Source organism: Telopea speciosissima, chromosome 9, assembly GCF_018873765.1.
Source record: "Telopea speciosissima isolate NSW1024214 ecotype Mountain lineage chromosome 9, Tspe_v1, whole genome shotgun sequence".
Classification (NCBI taxonomy): Eukaryota; Viridiplantae; Streptophyta; class Magnoliopsida; order Proteales; family Proteaceae; genus Telopea; species Telopea speciosissima.
The window spans coordinates 34,050,100-34,075,947 of NC_057924.1; the positions used below are offsets into that span (position 1 = coordinate 34,050,100).

General features: G+C 39.3%; 1 pseudogene; it reads left to right on the forward strand.

Annotated features, from left to right (window-relative positions):
- Positions 1–312: 312 nt before the first annotated feature.
- LOC122639493 lies at positions 313–1,099 on the forward strand (annotated as a pseudogene).
- The last annotated feature ends 24,749 nt before the right edge of the window (positions 1,100–25,848 follow it).

Below are 25,848 nucleotides of genomic sequence, written 5' to 3' on the forward strand. Positions count from 1 at the left end.
GCTTATGTGTGATGCCTCTGATTTTGCTATAGGGGCTGTTCTTGGGCAAAGAATCAACAAATTGCCCCATGTGATTTATTATACAAGTAGGACTCTTAATGATGCGCAACTTAATTATACCACCACTGAGAAAGAATTTTTAGCTGTTGTACTTATTTTAGAGAAGTTTAGGCCCTACTTGGTTGGATCACATGTGATTGTTTATACTGACCTTGCAGCTATCAAATATCTTGTGCAGAAGAAAGATGCCAAGGCTTGCCTCATTAGGTGGGTCTTTTTGTTGCAAGAATTTGATCTTGAAATTAGGGATAAGAAAGGGTGTAAAAATTTGGTTGCAGACCATCTATCCTGGCTGCCTAATTCCTAGACTGTTGATTCTCTAGTCAACGAGAATATTCCTGATGAGTATCTGATGGCAGTGTCTAGTGAACCTTGGTTTGCTGACATTGTCAATTATTTGGTTACGGGTGTGACACCTGCACATTGGTCCACCCAAGATAAGAATCGCTTCTTTTCATAGGTTGAATATTTCTTTTGGGATGATCCTTATCTTTTTAAGACTTGTCCGGATCAAGTAATCCGAAGATGTGTTCATGATCATGAACAATAATCTGTCTTATCTTTTTGCAATGATCAGGCTTGTGGAGGCCATTTTGGGCCCAATAAGACGGCGGCCAAGGTTTTACAGTGTGGATTTTATTGACGTAGTCTGTTTAAAGATGCTTTTATTTATTGCAAGGCATGTTCTTCATGTCAATCTTTAGGACGTCTTTCTAGGAGGAATATGATGCCCCTCAACCCAATTCTGGTGGTTGAGGTGTTTGATGTATGGGGTATTGATTTCATGGGGCATTTCCCTAACTCTTTTGGTAACCTGTACATATTACTTGTTGTGGACTATGTGTCCAAATGGATTGAGGCTATTGCTTGTAAGACCAATGACCATAAGGTGGTTGTGAAATTTTTGAAGGAGAACATCTTCTCCCGTTTTGGTACTTCCCGGGCTATCATTAGTGATCGGGGCAAGCATTTTTGTAATCGACCTTTTGAGGCTCTCATGAGAAAATATGGCGTCGTCCATAAGTTGGCCACACCCTACCATCCCCAGACTAGTAGCCAGGTTGAGGTTTCAAATCAGCAGATAAAGTAAATTCTTGAGAAAACCATCAACCAGAAGCGCAAGGATTGGTCTAACCGGTTGGTAGATGCTTTGTGGGCTCATAGGATAGCCTTCAAGATCGATCTTGGTCAATCTTTGTACCGTCTGGTGTATGGAAAGGCATGTCACTTACCTGTAGAGATTGAGCATAAGGCCTTTTGGGCTATCAAGAAGCTTAACTTTGACCTACCCATAGGAAACTCCAACTATCTGAGTTGGAAGAGCTTAGGAATGAGGCATATGAGAATACCCGAATTTATAAGGCAAAAACCAAGGCTTTCCATGATAGGCACATTTTGAGAAAATCTTTTGAGGTAGTCCAGAAAGTTTTGTTGTACAATTCTCGTTTGCATATCTTTCCAGGTAAGCTGCGTTCTAGATGGGATGGCCCCTATATTTTTCAAAAAGTTTATCCTCATGGGGCTGTTGAAGTCCTCAATCCAAGAACGGGTGCTACATTTAAGGTCAATGGCCAAAGATTGAAGCCATACATTGAGATACCCACTCCACTTGTAGAAGAGGTCATGGATCTCCATGTGCCTCTTTACCTTGAAGAATGACCTCCTGGTATATTTCTCCTCCCTATTCCTTACTCTTTCTTTTCTACATGCATTGAGGACATTGCATAAATTAAGTGTGGGGGGGTGTGTTGGACTTTATTTGTGAATTCTGATTATGGCGGTAGTTTTGGTTTTGTGCATAACTCTCTTTGATTGCAAAGCAAAAGAAAGAGGGAATTAGGTTTCCTAGCATGCGAAATAATAAAAAACCCCTTTTCAAGGACGGTAGTTGGTTTGTATTCGGTGAGAGGGATTGAGTTAAAAAATATGAGCGTTATTTCATTTGATGGCTAGATTTCTCTATGTGTTTTATGGACCCCTTGATCTTTTGGCTAGTAGTTGAGACCAACTTGTTTGTGCCAAGGCAAGGCATGAAAGTGAAAGTGAAAAAAAGAAAAAGAAAAAAAGAAACAGAAAGGAAAGTGGAATTCCTTGGGACTAGACAGTGCACTACGCCTCATAAAGCAGGGTGACTTGATCGAAACTCCTTGGAAGGAAACTCAAAAAAAAAACTCTTGCATCAATGTCTCAATATCTTATGGATATATGCAAAAAGCGAAGCTACCAAGTATTTGGGTGTCTAGTGTATGCTCCACCATGTCATTCAAAGAACAGTAGTGGAGTAGAAATAGAGTTTGTTGTTGAAAAAAAAAAAACTTTTGCCTTAATGCCTGAAAAAAATAGTATGGTAAAAAATACTCAATGCCTAAGTCTTTGGTTCCATTGATATTATGAGTGGTTTACTTGAAGGTGAGTAGTGTTTAGAAAATATGAGAAGATCCCTTGACCATGATGCATGCTTGTTACTTAAATTGATGTAGGATGATAAAATTCAAGTGTGGGGGAACCCTTTGGCTCCTTGATCTTTAGTTGAGTATTTCTTTGAGATTGTGTGCACTATCTTACTTTTACCATGAGAAAAATTTACATCATTCTTTTTGATTTATTGAATTTTGGGTGTATATTCACTGCAAACACCCACGAGACAACTCGTCCACTAGGGGTAACCTAGGGGTTTAAAGGCTTGTTGCACAAGCTAAGTGCAACCGTGATTCCTACAAAAGTGAGTTAGGATTTTTTGTATTTTAGGTTAGTTTTTCTTTTTGCTTTACTTGAGGACAAGTAACATTTAAGTGTGGGGGAATCTGATGAGCACATTTATGTGTGAAATCTTAGGGCATAAAGTATAAATTTTACCACATTGGATAGAGTTACTTTGGTGCCTTCTTGTGTTTTTCAGGTTTTGAGCTATTCTAGACTATCGGGAGTTGCATGTCCCAAGTTACACATAAACTTGCCATTTTTCCTTCCATGGCTGTAAAGAGGACTAAATTTGGAGCAAGTTGGACATGACGAAACGCAAGTACGCATTCGTCTAGCCCACCGTACAGTTGATTATTCTTTTCAGTCCAAGAAAGGATAATGGGTCAGAAAGGAGCTGTAGTGCAAGCCCATAGTTAGTCTATCACTGCCCAAGGACATTTTTGACATTATAGAAGATATTTCTAAGCAATGGTGGAGATCTACTGCAAGTACAGGGCCATTTTGGTAATTTTGCATTCTTGAAGAGAGAGAAGGACTGCTACCCACATGGAGGGACCCACATTGCTATTAGATTCCATTAATTTTGAAGGCCCACAAGGTATCCAAGATTTTTATGGGCTGCATTTAATGCCCCACGATTTTTAGAGGACACATTGGGGATTTTGTTATTTGGTTGAATGAAATCCTAGTCATCACTATCCTAGTCATCACTCTCTCTCTCTCCTCCAACTTTTCAAGGGCATTCCTGGAATTTAACTTGGGATAGATTTATTTTGAAAGATATTTTCTCATCTATGGAAGGTTGAAAAATCAAAGATGCTTTGATTTTATTGCTTGGAGAAGATATCTACAAAGAAAAGGAAGCACAAGTTAGAATTAGAAATTTACTTTTATAGAAATAGAAGGTTTATGTAAACAATATTCTTTTCACTCCCTCTTTCTATTTTTTTTTTTTTTTTCTTGGGATTCAAGACAATGTAAAAGAAGAAGGAGAAGAGAATATTCTCTTTTCTTAGGGAATATTTCTCCTACACTTCCCTCTTCTCTCTTCTCCCCTTTCCCCTATAAATACCCCCTACCTCTCTTGTAAATTTTGCTCATTCATTAGTGAAATTTCTTCTCTTCTTTTCCTTCTAAATTGTGATTTTTGGCTTTCTAGTTTTTAGTTTTGATTTCATAAGATTAGTTCTTTCTAGTTCTTAGTATTGATTTCAAGTTCTTAGTTTTGATTTCATAAGTCTAGTTTAATGGTTGTAATAGCTTTAGTTTAAAGCTTTCTAGTCTAGTTCCTATGTTGATGACAAGACTTGGAGATTTAGAAGAGGAAGCCATGGTAAGTTTATTCAAGTATTCATGCAAGCAAGTTCAATCCGATTCAAGCACATCAAGGTATCTAAACCCTTAATCTCATTCTCCCTCTCCTTTATCTCTCTCTATCTTCTTCTTCTTCTCCCTTTATTTCTTTTATTTTTTTATATGGTTGTGGTTTGTGGATGCACTTTTATTCCCTTATTCCTTTTTATGTGGTTATTATGTGTGGCTGCATCTTTATTCCTTTCAATTTGCGTTAGTTTAATAGGTTAGATGCTCATGTATTAGGACGCCAATTTAATCCCTTAATTTTGTTAGATGCTTATGAGTTAGGATGCATTAATTTTCATTAGTTTAATTAGTTTAATTTAACACTTTAATTTGGTTCACTTTGCATTACTTTTAAGTTAGTTAAATAGAGTGGCATATATCTCCTCGTGTTTGACCCGTAGCTACGATTGACCTGTACGCTTGTTGTATTATTTTAACTCAAACAATCCTCTTCGCTTTTGGTACAAGTGCTAGGAGGGCAATCTAGGAAATCGCTGCCAAGGAACCTTCTCCAGTCTCGGTTAAGGAACCTTTCTTCAACTGAGAGTTCGGTTCTTCAGTCGATGATCTGATGAGTTGGCTTGACGGCCATCGCAAATAATTCTCCGACGTACGCTGCTGCTTCGCCTACACGGCACAACAATGCAATATTATATTAGGGCTTTGGTTGTCGTTGTAACAGTAGCAGTGTACGTCATGTTCTGGAAGTCTCTGACATGGATCCTAATGCATCGATCTACTCAAAATGCCTTCTCTGAGAAAATTTAAAAATCAAATCGCAGAGGCATCAAACCCTGAATCCGCCTTCACCACTACGTAGAGGACGTCAAAATATGGGGGGTAACATCTCTGCACAAATCCCGAAATTCAACTTTTGAATAGCCCAAAGTTCGTGGCAAGGATTGAGTCAATCTGGGCCATTAGATCAGATCATACGGATGGCCTAAATTAAAATAAGATTCAATCTTCCGTCTTCCACTTTACATAGGAGTGGAGCACACATAAGCTGTTGGATCCTCATCTTTGATATGAGATTAAAACAAAATCATCAGATTAGATTCTCGATCAACCAATGAGAATTATGCATGTGCTTAGTTGTGAGGTGCCCATTTGGAATCTTTTATCTCAGCCATGATTATGATTTAAATCAACCAATCAGAACTAGAGAATCTAATTCAGAATTAAAGATCAATCTCAACCACACAAGTGGGAAAACGATAGCTCATCAGTGAGCTGTACACATGTTAGAAAAAGATGAAATTTTTATCTCCCACTACTTGCCACATGTGATTCACATCTGTACGGCTGGAATTTTGATGTGATGCTCTGAAAAATTCACTGAAATTCAATAGTGTATGTATTCTTGAATTGAAGTTTTTTAAGACTTCAAAATTTTTTTAAGTATGGAGAAGCTCAACACCTGTTTGACAAAATGCCCAAGAGGACTTTGTGATTGCAGCCAATGGTGAGGCACCTCGAGCACGCATGCCTATACTTGGGCACTGCATTTTTGCATGGTTAAACCCTTTCGTGCGCTCGTGTGCTATGCTCATGCCTACGGGCCTGGTTCCTTGGTGCCTACTGGGCTGGCTGGGCAGCATGGCTGCCATGGTTGTCATGGCTGTCATTCAGCCTAGCTGGCCTAATGGGCTGCCTAGGTGGCCATGCCACCTCACACTCCTAACATGTGGCACCCCCAGGTGGGGTCCACACTCTCTCTCCCCTTTCTCTCTCTTCAAAAGTAACTCAAGCTTGTTGTCTTACTTCACTAACAGTGATCCTAAAGTACTCTTCTGGCCTTCACACACATCAACCTGTAGTTCAAATGACTATGGGGTTTGTTCACCCTTGTAGAGAAAAACTTTGTAAACATGTTGGCATAAACCACTTGCTTTTTCTCTCTCATATGCACACTTTTCAAGATACTCAAAAAGGCTTCGCAGTCACTGTTGCTAAATTTTAGCTTTACTTGAAAACTTACAACTTAACATGTCACTTTCACAAATAACCACTGTTTGGCTCAAGTAACACTTGGAACACATTATAAATATGAATTTGAACATGGATAGCCCCTCGGAATACTTGTGGGTCCCACCAATCATTAAACCAACCTCCAAACCAAGAAAAATACTATTTTGACTTAAATTTTCAGAATTATTGAACTTAATACTTGAAGAGGCAATATAGCTTGAGTCTAACCTTGAACTTGCTTAGAACAAATCCAATATACTGAAAGAAGATCCACCAAGAGCTCAAACTACCAATAACAACTCTATATCAAAATTTCACCTGTTAAACCAAAATATAGCCTAAAGAACCCTACTAGGCATATTTCAGACCATGCACTGAACATTATTACCACTGAGATGGGAGATGTTAGCATATCAAAACACATGTGCTGGAGCTATTAGGGCTGTCCAACAGCGGAGACAACGTGACTAACTCACACACCCTCATGCAATGCATGTATACTATGCCATAGTGTTCAACCAATGTAAGTAATGCTAAAATATGCATAAAAGAACAATGAAATGCAGTATTAACCTAAAGTATGCAGCCAAATCATACTAAGAGAGATTTTGTAGCCAAGTTATACCTGTCATTGTCAGAAACTACTGGATTACTGTGAGCTATCTCCATATACAACAACTATCATGCACGGAGGGGAGCAGGCTCACATGCTTTCTGTCCTCAATTTAACTTTTTAATTTTTCTTTCTTTTTCTCATTGCTCTTTTCTTTTTTGTTTTTCATTATTCTTTCTTTTTCTCATTGCTCTTTCATTTTTCTTTATTTTCCATTGCTCTTTCATGGACAGGCTTTCTGTCTACTATTTGGAAGCTCACATGCAATGCTATTGGAATACTTTGAGGCTCACATGCTTTCTATCCTCAACCCCAACTTTCAGTCTAGTTGAGCATACTTCAACATTCTTGACGATCCATAAAGTTGCCAACAATGACAATAGTGCCACTAGGTCAACAATCTCCCCCTTTGGCATTGTTGGCAATACACTCACTCCCCCTTTGGAATTGTTGGCATCACACTCACCTAGACTCTCTCCCCCTTTGACAACAAGACCAAAGGGCCTCGAAACATAAATAGAAATGCATAAATAATGGACTCCCCCAATGATAATGGATAAATAAGCAAAAATAAAAACAATTTACGAGGAGGGAGAAGTTACTACACCAAGTTTCTTCCTAAGGTATGCATGTAGGTACTGGAAGAGGTTTGGTGAAGATTTCAACCACCTGTTTAGCTGTTGGAACATACTCAAGCTGAATTTGTCCACTAGTTACCTTCCCTCTCAGAAAGTAGTATTTGATAGTTATCTGCTTGGTCCTCGAATGCATACTGAGTTCTTGGATATGTTGATGGTGCTGGTGTTATCACAGTAAAGAATCACTGGCAGTTTCTGATCAACATGTAGATCCTTCAACATTTGCATCATCCAAAGTAACCGAGTGCAACAAGAAGTAGCAGCAATATACTCTGCTTCAGCTGTAGATAGGGAAATAGACTCTTATTTCTTGTTGTGTCAGGCAACTAGACTTTCTCCAAGATAAAATGCTCCTCTACTTGTGCTCTTCCGATCATCAACACAGCCTGCCCAATCAGTATCTGAGTAGGCTGTCAGCTCAAAATTCTTCTTTCAAGGATACCAAAGGCCGTGCTCCATACTTCCTTTCAAATATCTGAGAATTCTCTTTACAGCAAGAACATGAGTCTCCTTGGGACTTGATTGAAACCTAGCAACCATACAAATAGCTTGAAGAATACAAGTCTAGATGCAGTTAAATATAAAAGACTATTCCTATCATAGACTTGTACATGGTATGGTCAACTGTGGGTGAATCATCATCTTTGCTCAATTTGTAACTAGTCATCATGGGTGTATTGATTGGCTTGCAATCCTTTTATGTTGAACTTCTTTAACATCTCCTTGATGTATTTGACCTGTGAAATAAAAATACCTGATTTTAGTTGCTTCACCTATAAACCAAGAAAGAATACCACTTCTCCAAGCATGGACATCTCAAACTCTTTCTGCATCCTATTAGCAAACTCCTTACATAGCTCATTCTTATGTACACCAAAGATGAGATCATCTACATAGACCATTACAACAAGGTGCTGCTATCCACTGATCTAATATAGAGATTGTTGTCCACCATGCCTTTTCTGAAACCTATGTTATATAAATAGCTATCAAACCTGGAAAACCAAGCTCTAGGTGCCCGCTTTAGACCATACAATGCTTTCCTCAGTTTGCAAACCATTGTAGTATCTTCACATAGCTGAAATCCATCTGGTTGCTCTATGTAAACCTCCTCTTCAAGGTTTCCATTCAAAATGCTAAATTGACATCCATTTGGAATAACTTAAAATCTCTGTAGGCTACAAGTGCAAGAAACATTCGTATCACTTCAAGTCCAGCCACTGGGGCAAAAATCTCTTCAAAATCCACACCTTCAACTTAAGGGCCCTTTACACACCAATCTTGCCTTGTTTCTCACAACTCCTCCATTCTCATTCAATTTGTTCCTAAACACCCATTTTGTACCTATGACATTCTTACCAATAGGTCTTGGAACTAGCTCCCAAGTTTTGTTCTTCTCAATTTGATCAAGCCCTTCATTCATAGCCTTGACCCAACTAGAATCTTTTCTAGCTTCTTTAATAGACTTAGGCTCAATACGGGATAAAAGTGAATAATAACTTATGGTCTTCATTCTCCTGGTCTGCACTCCAATTGTGGGGTCACTGACCCCTACTATTTGTCTATGTGGGTGATCTTTCTCTAGTCTTGCAATCCTATGCCTTCTCTAAATAGCTTCTCCTTCTTCTTCATTCTCTGATTCTGAAGATGGTGGGGCTACCTCTCTGGATGGTGAATTGTCAATTTCAGCCTTGGCTTCATCATTCGAAAACTCAATTTTTCAAGGGTAGTCAACCTAAATATTCTTTGGCCTTCTACTGGTCTTCTCATCAAAAGTAACATTAGCACTCTCAACAATTTTATTAAGCCTTTTGTTCAAGCACCGGTAAGCTTTTCTCCTAATTGAGTAACCTAGGAAGATATCTTCATTAGCTCGATCTTCAAATTTTCCCAAGTTCTTCTCTATATTCCTGATGAAGCACTTGCTGCCAAATATTTCGAAATATTTGGTTGTAGAATCTGATGAGCTCATTTATGTGTGAAATCTAAGGGCATAAGACATACATTTTACCACATTGGATAAAGTTACTTCAGTGCTTTCTTGTGCTTTTTAGGTTTTAGGTGAATGCTTGTGAAAATGGAGTAAAAGATGCTAAGAATAGTCGGAAGCGCCCAAGAGTCAAAAAAATCAAGTTTGGATTGAGCACTGAAAGAATCATACTAATCAATCAAAATTGAATGTGATTACAGTGGGTCCCTTAGCATAATTTTGAGGTGTTAATAGTATGGATGCAAAGCCCGTCGAGTCATCTTCGCAACGGTTCAAACGGTACTTGATTCCGAGTTGAAACGAAGAAGTTACAACCGTTTCCATGGACAGGAGTTTATTTGTAATTATTGACAGTCGACCGGGGATAAAGTAAAGCGGAAGTTCAGATTCTAGGAGCCTTAGCACAATTATTAGAAGTTATCTTTCTGTCAGCCAAAAGATTCCATTTGGAAGGCTCTGGAGCAGTCCAACTTCAACTTGAGATATCTTGGGCTCCTTAACTCCAAATTGGACGAAATTTGGGCCTATTTTGGGTGATTTTTTGTAAGGAATACAACAGTGAGGCCCATATAAGCATCCCATGCTCCATGTTTTTTGAAGAACAGATTTGACAGTTCATTAATTGTGAGTGGAATCCTAGTCATCACCCTTGCTCTCTCTCTCCTCCAACTTTTCAAGGACACTTTTGGGATTTGACTATGGATAGATTTAATTTGAAGAATATTCTCTCATCTATGGAAGGTTGAAAAGTCAAAGATGCCTTGATCTCATTGCTTTGAGAAGACACCTACAAAGAAAAGGAAGCACAAGTTAGAATTAGAATGTTACTTTTTAATAAATAGAAGGTTTATGTATCAAGGATTTTTTTCTCTCCCTCTTTCTATTTTTTTTCTTTTTTCTTGGGATTCAAGGCAATGTAAAGGAGGAAGGAGAAGAAAATATTCTCTTTTCTTAGAGAATATTTCTCCTACCACGTCCCTCTTCTCTCTTCTCCCTTCCCCCTATAAGTACCCCTTGCCCTTTGGGTTGTAATAAGTTAGTTTTTAGTTCAATTTTTAGTTAGTTTCTAGTTCAATTTTAATTCAGTTTTTAGTGTAGTTTTTAGTTCATTCATTTAGTGAAATTTCTTTTCTTCTTTTCCTTCTAAATTGTGATTTTTGGCTTTCTAGTTTTTAGTTTTGATTTCATAAGATTAGTTCTTTCAAGTTCTTAGTTTTGATTTCATAAGTATAGTTTAATGGTTGTAATAGCTTTAGTTTAAAGCTTCCTAGTCTAAGTTCCTATGTTGATGACAAGACTTGAAGATTTAGAAGATGAAACCATGGTAAGTTTATTCAAGTATTCATGCAATCAAGTTCAATCCGGTTCAAGCACATCAAGGTATCTCATTCTCTAAACCCTTAATCTCATTCTTCCCTCTCCTCTATCTCTCTCTATCTTCTTCTTCTTCTCCCTCTATTTCTTTTATTTTATTTTTTTTATATGGTTGTAGTTTGTGGATGCACTTTTATTTTTCTTATTCCTTTTTATGTGGTTATTATGTGTGACTGCATTTTTTATTCCCTTCAATTTGCGTTAGTTTGATAGGTTAGATGCTCATGTGTTAGGATATCAATTTAATCCCTTAATTTTGTTAGATGCTTATGAGTTAGGATGCATTAATTTTCATTAGTTTAATTAGTTTAATTTAACACTTTAATTTGGTTCACTTTGCATTACTTTAAAGTGAGTAATATAGGGTGGCGTATATCTCCTCGTATTCCACCCGTAGCTACGATTGACCCGTACGCTTGCGGTATTATTTTAACTCAAACAAGTTTTTGGCGTCATTGCCGGGGAGATTATTGTCCACTTTATTTTTCTAATTTTTAAGTAATTCAAAGTGTTTTATTTTATTTTACCTTTTCTTCTAAAAAAAAAAAAAATCAGTTTTTAAAAACCTCATCTTGTTTCTCTTCTGTTTCAAAGACTGTGCGCCCAATCTAAAGTCCTTCTTATGCTCAAATCCAACCTCTTTTGGTGTCCCTCATAGGATTAAGTTACCTATGATGCTGCATCTTGACTTGGTTGGGTGGAATGGCATATGACTTATCTTTGGAGGTGACCAACTTTGATAACAGGAAAGCGACATAGTGAGTGCCTTAAAAACAGAAACATATAGTAGTCCTCCACTCTACATTAGAATCCAATTGGAGTAGCCCGTAGGTGGCTCTTGAAGACTATACGGGTTCCCTTGCTATCAACCTCTATGGCCACCTTACAGCTTTGGAAACATTGTTTCGATTTTTGAGGACAATGCACCAACTGTCTATTTATTCCCTCATGTTTTTAGTGCATTTTTTCTAGTCTTTTATTTTTTTTTAATTTTTCTAAGGGAGACCTCAATTTGGGATAGGTGGTTAGTTTAGAATAATGGGAGATACACTTCCACCTATGAATTTGGGAGAAAGGTGGAACTATGCTAAGGCAACCATAACTTTGGGGGAAATGTTTAAACAGACTAGGGTGGCCAAAAGTAGAGAGTTAGAGAACAACTTTGCGCCACCCCAGTACAATTTTGTTCCCTAACCCAACTATGGGCTTTCGGAAAATTCAGATTGGTCAAATCCCCAGGTTATCCATGTTATGGAAGGATGCCCTAATCTTCATGGGGGTAGCTTTGGTGATGAGAATATGAGTCCTCTATTTCAGTACAATTCTTTTGGCACTTACAATCAGGGGTGGAGTGATCATCCTGATTTCTCATGGGATAAATGGAATAACCAAGCTGGACCACCCAATTTCCAATGTCATGGTCAGTTTGGTCCTCCAATGCCCAACCCTCCAATGCATTCAACAAGAATGAATGAGCTAGAAAGGGCTATGGATAGAATGGAGAAGCAACTCTCTCAACTGATCACCATGTTACAGGAGGAGGAAATGGGTACATTACCTAGTCAGCCTGAACCTAATCTATATTACCAGATTCCTGTTCAGAATGAACCACCCCACCCCCAGTTTAATGATGTTGAAAGTCCACCACCCCAGTTTGAGGTTAATGAGAGTCACTCCCAACAAGATGATTTTCAAGATGATTTATTTGTTGAGATTGAGTCTCCTGAATATGTTAGTGAAGCGAAGTTTGATGAGCCACCTGAAGAAGTCCAACTTTTGCCTGCAATTTCTGATCTTAGTGAGCCTAGTGTTTCTACTGATTTAGAATCAGATTTTCATGATAGCATAGAAACCCAAGAAATTCAATCTCCCCCTCTTTCTTTGGAAAACTCAGATGATTGTCATTTTGAGGATTCAAATGTCCCGTATGTTGATTTATCCGAACCTCCTAGGTTTGATGATTTTATTGAGGAGGACAATGTTAGTCATGATGCTTTTGAAGCAAATTATCGTGATCCTTATTTGGCAAACCAAGTTTTGCAAAGAGCGGATAGTTTTATTGCTAGGATTGATTTGAGTAAACCTCCCATTTTTTATGATTATTTTGATGAGGTTATTCATAATCCTTTTTATGCTTATTGTGATCCATTCTTGGTTGATTTTTGCGATAATGACATGTGTTCTACATTACAAACGAGAGAAAAGTGGAGGATTTATGGCATGAGTTTTAATGCCTTCATTTTACACTGTCCCATGAGGACAGATTTTTCTATTGGATATTTCTTAGTTGTGCTTAACTTCTATATTATTTCTCGCTTTGCTAAAATTCATGGTCGAGTGTTTTTTTATTCTGAAGCCCTTTCTACATTTGTCGGCCATGGATTGAGATTTCTTTTGATGCCCCAAGTACTTGTTGTAGAGCTCATGACTCTTCATGATCCTCTTTTTGATTATATCTGGTAAGCCCCCTCATCTCCTCCCTTGTCCTTATTCTTTCTTTTATGCATGCATTGAGGACATTGCATGAGTTAAGTGTGGGGGGGTGTGTGAGCTTGCTTATTTGGTAAATTTTGATTGTAGCGGTAGTTTTGCTTTGTGCATACGTTTCTTTGATTGCAAAGCGAGAGAAAGAGGAAATTAAGTGCCCTAGCATGCGAAATAATAAAAAAAATCCCTTTTCAAGGACGGTAGTTGGTATGCATCCGATGAGAGGGACTGAATTGAAAAATATGAGCATTATTTCATTTGATGGTTAGATTCCTCTATGTGTTTTATGGACTCTTTGATCTTTTGGCTGGTAGTTGAGACCAATTTGTTTGTGCCAAGGCAAGGCATGAAAGTGGAAGTGAATGAAAAAAGAAAAAAAAACAAGGAACAGAAAAGAAAGTGGAATTTCTTGGGACTAGACAGGGCACTGTGCCTCATGAAGCAGGGTGACTTGATCGAAATTCCTTGGAAGGAAACTCAAAAAAAAAAAAAAAAAAACTCTTGCATCAATGTCTCAATGTCTTTATGGATATATGCAAAAAGCGAAGCTACCAAGTATTTGGGTGTCTGGTGTATGCTCCACCATGTCATTTAGAGAACAGTAGTGGAGCAGAAATAGAGTTTGATGTTGTGAAAGAAAAGCTTTTGCCTTAATGCCTGAAAAGAAAGTGTGGTAAAAAGTACTCAAAGCCTAAGTCTTTGGTTCCATCGATGCTATGAGTGGTTTACCTGAAGGTGAGTAGTGTTCAAAAAATATTAGGAGATTCCTTGACCTTGATGCATACTTGTTACTTGAATTGATGTGGGGTGACAAAATTCAAGTGTGGGGGAACCTTTAGCTCCTTGATCTTTAGTTGATCACTTTTTGGGATTATGTGCACTGTCCTACTTATGCCATGATTAAAATTTACAGCATTCATTTACAATTGAATTTTGGGTGTATATTCACTGTAAACACCCACGAGACATAACCCGTCCACTAGGGGTAACCTAGGGGTTCAAAGGCTTGTTGCACATGCTAAGTGCAACCGTGATTCCTACGAAAGTGAGTTAGGATTTTTTGCATTCTAAATTAGTTTTTCTTTTGCTTTATTTGAGGACAAGTAACGTTCAAGTATGAGGGAATCTGATGAGCACATTTATGTGTGAAATCTTAGGGCATAAAACATACATTTTACCACATTGGACAGAGTTACTTCGGTGCTTTCTTGTGTTTTTCAGGTTTTAGGTGAATTCTTGTTAAAATGGGATAAACTATGCTAAGAATAGCCGGAAGCGCCCAAGAGTCAAAAAAATCAAGTTTGGATTGAGCACTGAAAGAATCACGCCCATCAATCAAATTTGAATGTGATTACAGTGGGTTCCTTAGCATAATTTTGAGGTGTTAATAGTATGGTTGCGCAGCCTGTTGAGTCAGCTTCTCAACGGTTCAAACGGCACTTGATTCCGAGTTGAAACGAAGAAGTTACGGCCGTTTCCGTGGATAGGGGTTTATTTATAATTATTGACAATCGGCTGGGGATAAAGTAAAACAAAAGTTTGGATTCTAGGGGCCTTAGCATAATTATCAGAAGTTATCTTTCTGTCAGCCGAAAGATTCCATTTGGAAGGCTCTGGAGTAGTCCAACTTCAACTTGAGATACCTTGGGCTCCTGAACTCCAAATTGGATGCAATTTGGGTCCATTTTGGGTGATTTTTCGTAAGGAATACAACAGTGAGGCCCATATAGGCATCCCATGCTCCACATTTTTGAAAGACAGATTTGACATTTCATTAATTACAAGTGGAATCCTAGTCATCACCCTTGCTCTCTCTCTCCTCTAACTTTCCAAAGGCACTTTTGAGATTTGACTATGGATAGATTTAATTTAAAAAATATTCTCTCATCTATGGAAGGTTGAAAAGTCAAAGATACCTTGATCTCATTGCTTGGAGAAGACACCTACAAAGAAAAAAAAGCACAAGTTAGAATTAGAATGTTACTTTTTAATAAATAGAAGGTTTATGTATCAAGGATTTTTTTCTCTCCCTCTTTCTATTTTTTTTCTTTTTTCTTGGGATTCAAGGCAATGTAAAAGAGGAAGGAGAAGAAAATATTCTCTTTTCTTTGGGAATATTTCTCCTACCACATCCCTCTTCTCTCTTCTCCCTTCCTCCTATAAGTACCCCTTGCCCTTTGGGTTGTAATAAGTTAGTTTTTAGTTCAATTTTTAATTAGTTTCTAGTTCAGTTTTAATTCAGTTTTTAGTGTAGTTTTAGTTCATTCATTTAGTGAAATTTCTTTTCTTCTTTTCCTTCTAAATTGTGATTTTTGGCTTTCTAGTTTTTAGTTTTGATTTCATAAGATTAGTTCTTTCAAGTTCTTAGTTTTGATTTCATAAGTCTAGTTTAATGGTTGTAATAGCTTTAGTTTATAGCTTCCTAGTCTAAGTTCCTATGTTGATGACAAGACTTGAAGATTTAGAAGATGAAACCATGGTAAGTTTATTCAAGTATTCATGCAAGCAAGTTCAATCCGGTTCAAGCACATCAAGGTATCTCATTCTCTAAACCCTTAATCTCATTCTTCCCTCTCCTCTATCTCTCTCTATCTTCTTCTTCTTCTCCCTCTGTTTCTTTTATTTTTTTTTTTTTTTATATGGTTGTGGTTTGTGGATGCACTTTTATTTTCCTTATTCTTTTTTTATGTGGTTATTATGTGTGACTGTATTTTTTATTCCTTTCAATTTGCGTTAGTTTGATAGGTTAGATGCTCATGTGTTAGAACGCCAATTTAATCTCTTAATTTTGTTAGATGCTTATGAGTTAGGATGCATTAATTTTTATTAGTTTATTTAGTTTAATTTAACACTTTAATTTGTTTCACTTTGCATTACTTTAAAGTGAGTAAAATAGGGTGGCGTATATCTCCTCGTGTTCGACCCGTAACTCAAACACCTTTCTCTTGAACCATAACTCATATGGTGTCTTTTTCTCATGCCTTCTCATCATGCTCCTATTTTGAATGTGCACAACTATGTGTACTACCTCTCTCCAGTACTTCTTACTAAGACCACTCTCAATAAGCATTATTCTGGCCATCTCCTGCACAGTTCGGTTCTTCCTCTCTATAACTCCATTCTATTGTGGTGTTCTAGCTGCTGATGTCTGTCTTCTAATACCATGATCTATGCAAAAATCATCAAAATCAGCCCAAGTATACTCACCACCTCTGTCAGACCTGAGACACTTGATCTTTCTACCTATCATATTCCACTTGATGTCTAAACTGTTTAAGCAAGCTCAAAGCTTCAGATTTGTGTTTCATCAACTAAACCCAAGTCATCCTACTGTAGTCGTCAATGAAGAGAATGAAGTTTCTCTCTCCACCAATACTCTTAGTCCTAGATGGACCATACAAATCAGTACGAACCAGCTGTAGGGGCTGTTTTGAAAAGTACTCTTTGGGTAGTGACTCTGGTCTGCTTTCCTCTCTAACAAGAAGCACATATAGGATTTGAAGGTTTCTTCAATTGAGGTTTATCTCTTACTGCTCTATGTGAAGAGATTCTGACTAGACTATCAAAACCTATGTGACCAAGCCTCTTATACCATAACCACTACTCTTCTTCTTGACTGATTAAATATGAACCTTCAATGCTTTCTATTAAAGCATAGAGGTTACCTGAAGTCCTGACACCTGCTGCTATAAGAGAACCATCTTGCTCTTTTCTGATCTCACATCTAGAGTTATCAAAAATTACCTTGGGACCCTTATTACACATTTGACTGACACTTAGGAGATTATGTTTCCGCCCATTTACATTAAGAACATCAGAAGTTTACATTTTTCCATCATCAAGTTGAACTGTGCCTTTGCCCACAATTTTTGCACATTCACTATTTCCAAACCTGATTGAACCTCCTTCAAACTGATTGATCTTGATAAATTTTCTCTTGTCACCAGTCATGTGCCTAGAGCATCCACTATCCAAAATCCAAGGAATTTTTTTATCTTGAGCCTTAAATGCAGTCTGGACTACAAGTGATGTATACGACTTGTCTGCTGAATCCTTCTTCTTCCAAATCATCTCAACTTCCTTCTTATTTTTAAATGATGTAAATTACTCCCTTAAATCAGACTTCTTGAATTGAGTGATGTTTGAAGGCAGCCTACAATTTTTGCCATATGACCAAAATTGCTGCACTTGTAGCATTCAACATTTTCTATTAAAGGTGCAAAGCTATTCCTACTTGTGAAATTGACTGGCCTCCTATTGAATTTGCAAGTGATCCTCTTGTGCCCATAAGTATTGCACAAATAGCAATAACCAGGGAAGAAATTGCTTTGTCTACAATATCTCTGTGGAGTTCGATACTCGAAATTTTTCTTCACATTCTTCTGCACCTGTTTCTTCTTACCATTTAATGATCTCTGCTCCCCCTCAATTGATGCATTGAGAATCTTTTTGTTAGACCCAATAGTGCTGCCCTGCTTTACAAACATGACTTGTTTTTACTTCGGCTTGGTGGGCTGCTTATTTGTCACCATTGCTGAATTTTTGTTTCTCTTTTCACCTTGCTTGGATGACTCACCAAACTCAAAACCTAAACCATACTTCATACCTGCAGGTCTTTGAACGCTTAGTATTTCATCCAACACTTCTCTAGGCTTCTTTGGTGGAGCTTGCATGGACTGTTGTGCTTGGGCATTTTCTTCAAGCTAATATGCTTCAACCTTCTTTTTAAGTTCATCGAGTTCTTCTCTTATTGCTTGATAGCTGTTGATTTATTTCTTGAGTTGCTCAACTTGACTTTGAAGAATCTCATTTTCTTGAGTTAACATGTTGCATTGAATGACCTTGAATACTAGTTGTTTTTCAAGATCATCCAATTTAGTGTTTCCATCCTTCAAAGCCTCAAGCTGCTTCTCTTACTTCTTGTAAATTCTGACCAGCTTATCATTCTTTGCCTTTTCTTTATCAAGCTCATCCAATGCTGCCTCTAAGTCACCTTCCATGTCAACTTCAGCTTCTGGTTGGTCATCATTATTAGGGTTATCACTAACTTCATCTCCCTTGGTCTCATATGCCATAAACAAGTTTTCACATATATCACTTATCATGCCCCAAACCACCCCCTGGGAGGATTTAGGCAAGTGACCTGGATATCCTACGACATTCACCAATCCCCAAGGATTCAGAAGCAGTTAATAGAACTCACAAACACACACACCCGTAACAATGGATAAAAAGAGATACAGAGTGTTGCGGAAGCTAAAGCTTATCATTAACCATTCAATATGGAGACATTATCTCTATGGTGAAAAGAGTGAGATCTCCAGCGATCACAAAAGTTTGAAGTATTTCTTTACCCAGAAGGAGCTGAATATAAGACAAAGACGGTGGTTAAAATTGGTAAAGGACTACGACTATGAGATCCAGTACCAGCCTAGCAAGGCCAACGTAGTAGTGGATGCGTTTAGCAGGAAATCACAAACCGCATCCCTCGCTTCCTTGGTTGTAAGTGAGCAATTGATAGAAGAAACTCTAAAGTTTGATCTGGAGCTGATGATCGAAGGAACAACTATGCAGTTAGCAGCCATGGATATACAGCCATCGATCCGGAAAGAGATAATTGAAAAGCAACCCGCTGACCCCGAACGAGCCAGGATAATTTGGGAAGTGCAGCATGGTGTCCACAAGGACCTAGACTTCTCACTGGCCAATGATGGGGCATTAAAATTCAGAGATAGATTGTGTGTGCTTGATGACTATGATTGGTGGATTGGGATGAAGCAAACCATATCTATATACATGTCTGAATGCCTCACCTGCCAGCAAATAAAGGTAGAGAGACACCGACCATATGGATTGTTGCAGCCACTCCCTATACCCTAGTGGAAATGGGAAAGAATCACCATGGATTTCATAACCAATCTACCCAACACCAGGAATGGGATGAATGCAATTTGGGTGAGTGTAGACGGACTGACGAAAGCTACTCACTTTATTCCCATAAGAATAAACTATTCGATGGAAAAGTTTGCCCAACTATACATTAAGAATATAGTTCGCCTACATGGCGTGCCTATCAGTATTGTGTCTGACAGGGATCCCCAATTTACCTATAGATTTTGGAAGGGTCTATAACAAGCACTAGGATCTCAACTAAATCTCAGCACGACTTTCCATCAACAGACGGACGGACAGTCCGAAAGAATAATCCAGACTATGGAGGACATGCTCAAAGCTTGTATATTGGAAATGAACGATTGTTGGGATGCCCACATACCCCTGGTGGAATTCGCATACAACAACAGCTACCACTCCACCATTGGCATGCCACCGTATGAAGCTCTTTATGGTCAAAAGTGCCAGACCCAGTTGTATTGGGACGAAGTTGGAGAATGGAAGTATCTTGGGCTTGAAATGATACAAGCAACTTATGAGAAGGTGGATATTATTAGAGAGAAGATTAAAGCGGCCCAATCAAGATAGAAGAGTTATGTCGATAATTGGAGGAAGAATATTGAATTTAGAGTTGGAGAGAAGGTATTCCTCCGAGTGTCTCCAACAAAGGGATTGTTACGCTTCAACAAGAAGGGAAAATTGAGCCTAAGATTTATTAGTCCTTAGGAAGTCTTCAATAGAGTGGGACCCATAGCGTACCGACTGGCATTACTGCCATCCTTGCAAGGTGTCCATGATGTTTTCCATGTGTCAATGCTAAGGAAGTACATCAACAACCCAGCACATGTGCTCTTTGCTGAACCTGAACAATTGGATGCGGATATTACCTATAAAGAACAACCTATGGAGATAGTGGACAGGAAAGAACATAAACTTTGTAACCGCACGGTCGCATTTGTCAAGGTTCGATGGGGAAACTGTCCCATAGAAGAGGCATCGTGGGAACATGAAGAAGAAATGCAAGAAAAGTATCCCTAATTATTTGAATTACAAGGTAACCCAATTTCGAGGGCAAAATTTTTGTAAGGTGGGGAGAAATGTCAAGGCTGCCCCTAACTAGCTGGAAATTTTAAATGAAGGACAGGGACCCCTGACAAGACATCCAAACACACTGTGGAGCATCACTCTAGTGATTAAATTTAATGGAGAACCCCCGAGGATGTCCTCCCACATACATGTCAGAAGATGGATGCAGATCTATGTAGTTGCACTGCCAATAGCATAATGTAAATGTGGGGCCCACACCTAGAAAGATGTGTATTAAACCCTGGGTGTGATGTTGGTGCAAGGCCTAAGCCCTTGGCCAAGCCCTTGGCCAAGCCCTTGTGCAAGCATAAAAAAATTACAGCCTTGCTACATTCTCTGGGTGACGCACGGGGTGATTGACCAATCACCCAGTGAATCGCCCAGAGTGGCTGAAATGTGTTTTTTGGACTCCAGACATGTGGGGACCACCCATATAGACCATGGACACCCTCTAGGGGTAGATGGGATTCTTGGGAACCATTACCTGCCCTTGGACCCTTGTGGACCCCACTTGAGTGGCCAAAATGGCCCAGAATCAGTTTGAAGAATGCATTTTGGAGGGGGTTGGCTGCCAAACAGAACCTAAGTTGGGCTAGTCTATAAATAGGCAGTCCCAGCCCAAATTTAAGCCTCTACACTGTTCAAAGCGTGGAGGAGAGAAAAGAGAGAAAAGAGAGAGGAGAGGAAAAAGAGAAGGAAGGAGAAGAGAAGGAGAAGAAGAGGAGGGGAGCACTCCTTGCATCAGGCCTCTGTTCTTGTAGCCCAGATCAACCTTAGGTATACATCTATACCTCCTTACACTGCTATTCCCTATACTCTCTTATGGATATCTGCTCTATGGAGGTAAACCTGGCCAAGGATAGCCCAGAACACCTGGGGGCTGCTTTATACTGCCTCAGATCTAACATGCAAACCTGTTGCATGTAAGATCTGAGCATTTTTCATGTAATAAACCTGTTGTTTTATATCCAAAACTGAGATCAGTCTCTGTGCCAGACTGTACTGCCCAGTTGCACCCATAACAGGCATTCTGGGCCTGGATCTTTGCACAAAGGCTGCTCTTGCCTAGCCCTGTGTTGGAACAGCTTCACACCACGATATTACACATGGAATCATCCTTGCATGCAGCCCAAAACGTGGCCTTAAGCTGGAACACAGCTGGGCTGCTGTTCTCTGAGCTGACTAGGCAGCTCTTGGCTGCCAATTGGTGGACCCAGGCCATGATCCATGTGGACCATTGGAATCCAGTCATCATGGGGTCCCTCACAACCCTACATGCAAAAAGGATCGACCTAGGCACTATCCATACAGAAAAATCCAAGAATTTGAGCCTATTCACGCCACAACAGGCTTTGAGCGATGCACTGGGTGATTGCCCTATCGCCAGAGAATCGCCCAAAGAATGGAAATGGACTGTACAACTGTCCTATCTCTGTGGGCCTCCACCAGTGGGTCCTATACAGTGTAAGGAGGTGGTAAATGACCAAAATACCCCTCTTCACATTTGTTCATTGATATTCATACCTTGGGTACCCAAGTGGGCCCCACAGGGCCTGGTAACCCTGCCAGAGATGGTCCAGCTGAACTGCTGACCTGAGGACTGAATTGTGAGACTATTAGGGCCATGTACAACTAATTACCTTAATTAATACCAGATCTGACTCTGAGCCACATCTCTAGATGATGCACCGAGACATAGACCCGAAAGCCCAGTGCAAGACCCAGAGAATTCCAAGTGATACCAGACTGAAAACTGAGTCAGACCAGTGAGCCTAGACCAACACTAGGTTATCCAAAACAGTTTTGAATAATTAAAATAACACATTTTTGATTTATTACTTTAGGATTTAATCCCGCAGTCGAAGTGCACTGCCAGACACCGGCTGGAACTGAACCAACAGCTGAACCAGTAGGATCAGACCAAGGTGAGTGGAATGTCATCGTGAATGTAAATGTAACATAATTAATATGCTGAAATGAATTAAAACATAATGGAATTGTGTTGTTTATTTAATTCATTAAATGTTGAAATATGGAAACAATTGTATGTTTGATTGCTAGATTCTGTAAATGGACATTGAATGTTGTATGTGATTGCTAGATTAGATGCCATAGGCGGCTTGGAAATGAGGCCTGTGGTAGCCCATAGAATGGGATATGGTTCACACCACCCAACTCATATAATACCATATAGACATATTGGGTCAGAGTTTCATCACCCGTGCTGCGCACACTTACCAACAGGGGCTAAGGTGTTGGATGCCTGTGGGAGTGATCATATGAATGAGAAAAGAAAAGAAAAGAAACGAAAAGAAAAGAAAGAAATGTGATTGCACCAAAAAGGTGATTATGGGCTATAAGCCAGAGAAAAAAAAAGAAAGAAAAGGATGGATGCCTCACAGGTTAATCACAGAGGGCTGGTCGGGCTGACCTTGGTAAAAGTTGCGGGAGCTGACTAGTCCTCTCCGACAACTCAATGGGTGTATCGTGGGAAGGGGTTAAAAGCCCGTACCAGGGATACATGTATTGGGGATTGTAGTAGCACTAACCTGCCTTAGTTGTGATGTTAGGTGGCTAATAAATAATTGAACTGCACCTCATGTAGGATTCATATGGTTGTGATTGCATGTGCATGCATGATGATGTGTTTCATTCACGGGCTTGGTGGAGCTCACACTCTGTTATATTTGTTTTTCTCTTAGATGATCCTACAGGTGGATGTCACTGTAGCGGGGAGACTTATTACCCGGAGGAGAGCCATGGTGGTTATGACTATATTGGTGTGGAACCTGACGAAAGTCATACCGTTGGTGTGAGTGTTCTCTGTGATTACTGAAGATGACCCATGAAAGGTGTTGTTGAAGCTTTTTGTCTTGGGGACTCCTTTTTATTTTTGACAGGAGTTTCTCCCCGTTTTTGCTTTTAGCTTTCTTCATCTTTTTGGGGCTCAGGTTACCTTGCCCTGTATATATTTTCTTTTGATTAAAAAATTGTATATTGTAGTTACTACTATTCTATCTGTGGGAGTGAGAGAGGGAATGATCAAACACAATATTGTATATATTATCATTTCTGGTACTGCTACGCTTCTCAAATGTTTTAATGTAAATGTAGTTCTCCGCAGCACTCTGAGTTTTACATGTTGTATTATGGTGGATGTGTGTCTGTGAATGGATTAACTGCTTCTAGATCTGTGGGATTTGGCAGATTGCTAACATGCAATTCGGGTCACCTACCTAATCCTCCCAGGGGTGGTTTGGGGTGTGACAGTGTGAGCTCCACCGAGCCCGTCAATGAAATATAACCATGCATGCACATGCGAGCACAACCAAATGAATCCTATATGAAATGAGGTTCTTTATTATTAATAAGCCACTTAGCATCAAAATAAAGGCAGATAAAAGTGCTACTACAATCCCCAATACATGTATTCCTGGTGCGGGCCTCTAACCCCTTCCCGCAATACACCCATTGAGTTATTGGAGAAGCCCGGTCGGCTCCAGCATCCCTTACCAAGGTCAATCCGACCAGCCCTATTAACTGATGGCCTAACAGACATCACCTGTCCTAGTGACCCAATGAGCTGACTGACCGAGCAATGCCCTTTAGGACATTGCCTCACATTTTTGTAGTATCCAACACCTAAACCCTTGTTGGCAAGGGTTCGTAGCACTGGTGATGATTCCCTAGTCATATGTATTCTATATGACACAGTATGAATCGGTTGGTGTCAATCGTATCCCATTCTACGAGCTACCACTGCCTTCATTTCCAAGCCGGCTATGACATCTAATCTAGCATTTTCACATGTATAACTTTAGCATTCAATTCCAATAGCCATCAGATATGAATCAAAAATCAAATAGGAATATAAGAAATTTAAATAAATAAAGTAGTAAATATTGCTATTGTTGTTGTTATGACTCATCAATTATGTTACATGTACATCCATGGTGTAATTCCACTCACCTTGTGTAAATCCTGCTTGTTCTTCAGTCAGCTCGGTCCCAGTCGGTATCTGACACTGCACCTTGTATTTGGGGTTATAACCTATGTTAACCGAACCATTAACATATTAGACATTATTTCAAAAGGGTATTAGAGTTCCAAGATTGGTTTAGGTTTGCTTATTCATTGTTTAACAATTATGGGAAGTAGTAGCAAGGTTTCTATCCCTGGTTTGGCTTAGGTTATAGTGTTGGTTTTTGACCCCTTTTTGGGTCCATTGATGCACCCAAGGTATGGATATCAGCAAGGATGGTTGGGGTAGGTTTTTAAGGTGATTTTTATGCCCTCCATACTGTTTTAGGCCTGTGGGTGATTATCTAATAGGCTGGAATCAATTTTGACCTTGAACAGCAGAACTGGATGTTTGGACCAAACGTCCAGTGCATCATCCAGTCCCTGTTGTACACGAGTTTCCTTGCTTAGAACTTGGTTTTGGCTGCTGGAATCATCCCACCTTCAATTTGGGATGAAATCAGGGGGTAGTATAGCTTATAATTAAGCTAATTCAATGGTTTTGGTGATTCCTAAATAGGGTTTGCCAAGTGGTTGATGGGTTTGGGTTCAAACACCAAGTAATTTAAGCATACAAGGCTGAGATCGATCATGTAGCCCCTCTTATTCCTATAAGTCACTTAATAATAGTTATATATACCTATTACAGCAATGATCCTAAGCCATAACATGCTAAACATAGCATGCATGCAGAGATCCATGCACCTAGCGTAACATCTATGACAATTTACATATTCAAATGAAAAGATTGAATATGCATGCATAAGAATGAGTTCTATCTTACAAACCCATGGTTTGAACTCATTAATTACATGTTTAATTAGAAATTTTCATGGCTGGAACTTAGCATACATGATAAGTTCAATTTCTGTAAATTTAAAGGAAGCAATCAAAGAGGGGTTTGGGTTTGCATGCATGGGGGTTTGGGTCTAATCTATGAGATTCAGATTTAGGGAGCATGAGCTGACATTTTAATTAAGTTAAACATTGTTAGGTCACATACACCAAGATCCAAATTAACTAGGGTTTGGATCATACCTGAATGTGTAAGGAAGAGCAGCGAAAGAAGGATCAAAAGCCAAGCCGATGGTTACAAGCACGCGAGCGAATCTCCACGATCACGACAGGCTTCTCCACAGAGAACTCCACACCACAAATTCCTAGGAAGAGATGGAATCCCAAAGAGAACACAAACACTAGAGAGAGGGGGGAATTTGGTTTCATAGATCTCTGGGTCTTAGGGTTACAGGCTTTCTATATAAAGCCAGAACCCTAAGACCACTGCCCCTTTTAGACTCCCATTGGGAATCTATCTAAGAGGGAGGAAGAGACCCAGCCACTTAACTCCCCTTCCCATGCGCACCAGGGTCGGGTCGGGTTAACCTGCCCCCTGTGGGCGACTTGGATCGGCCCTGGCCCGTGTTCTATTTACATCTCCCACTCGCCCACATGGGGGGTAATAGTTTAACTATGCTTCCAAGTTTCTCTCAGTTGTTTAACTCTTCATACAGGGGGCGTGCGACCTATTAAGATAAAATAGGGTAGGAGTACTATATCAAGCTTCCATCTAACCAACATAGTACATCACTCACGAACAATCTCAAAATACCCCAAACGATCCAATTACACCAGATCTAACACTCTCGACCCCT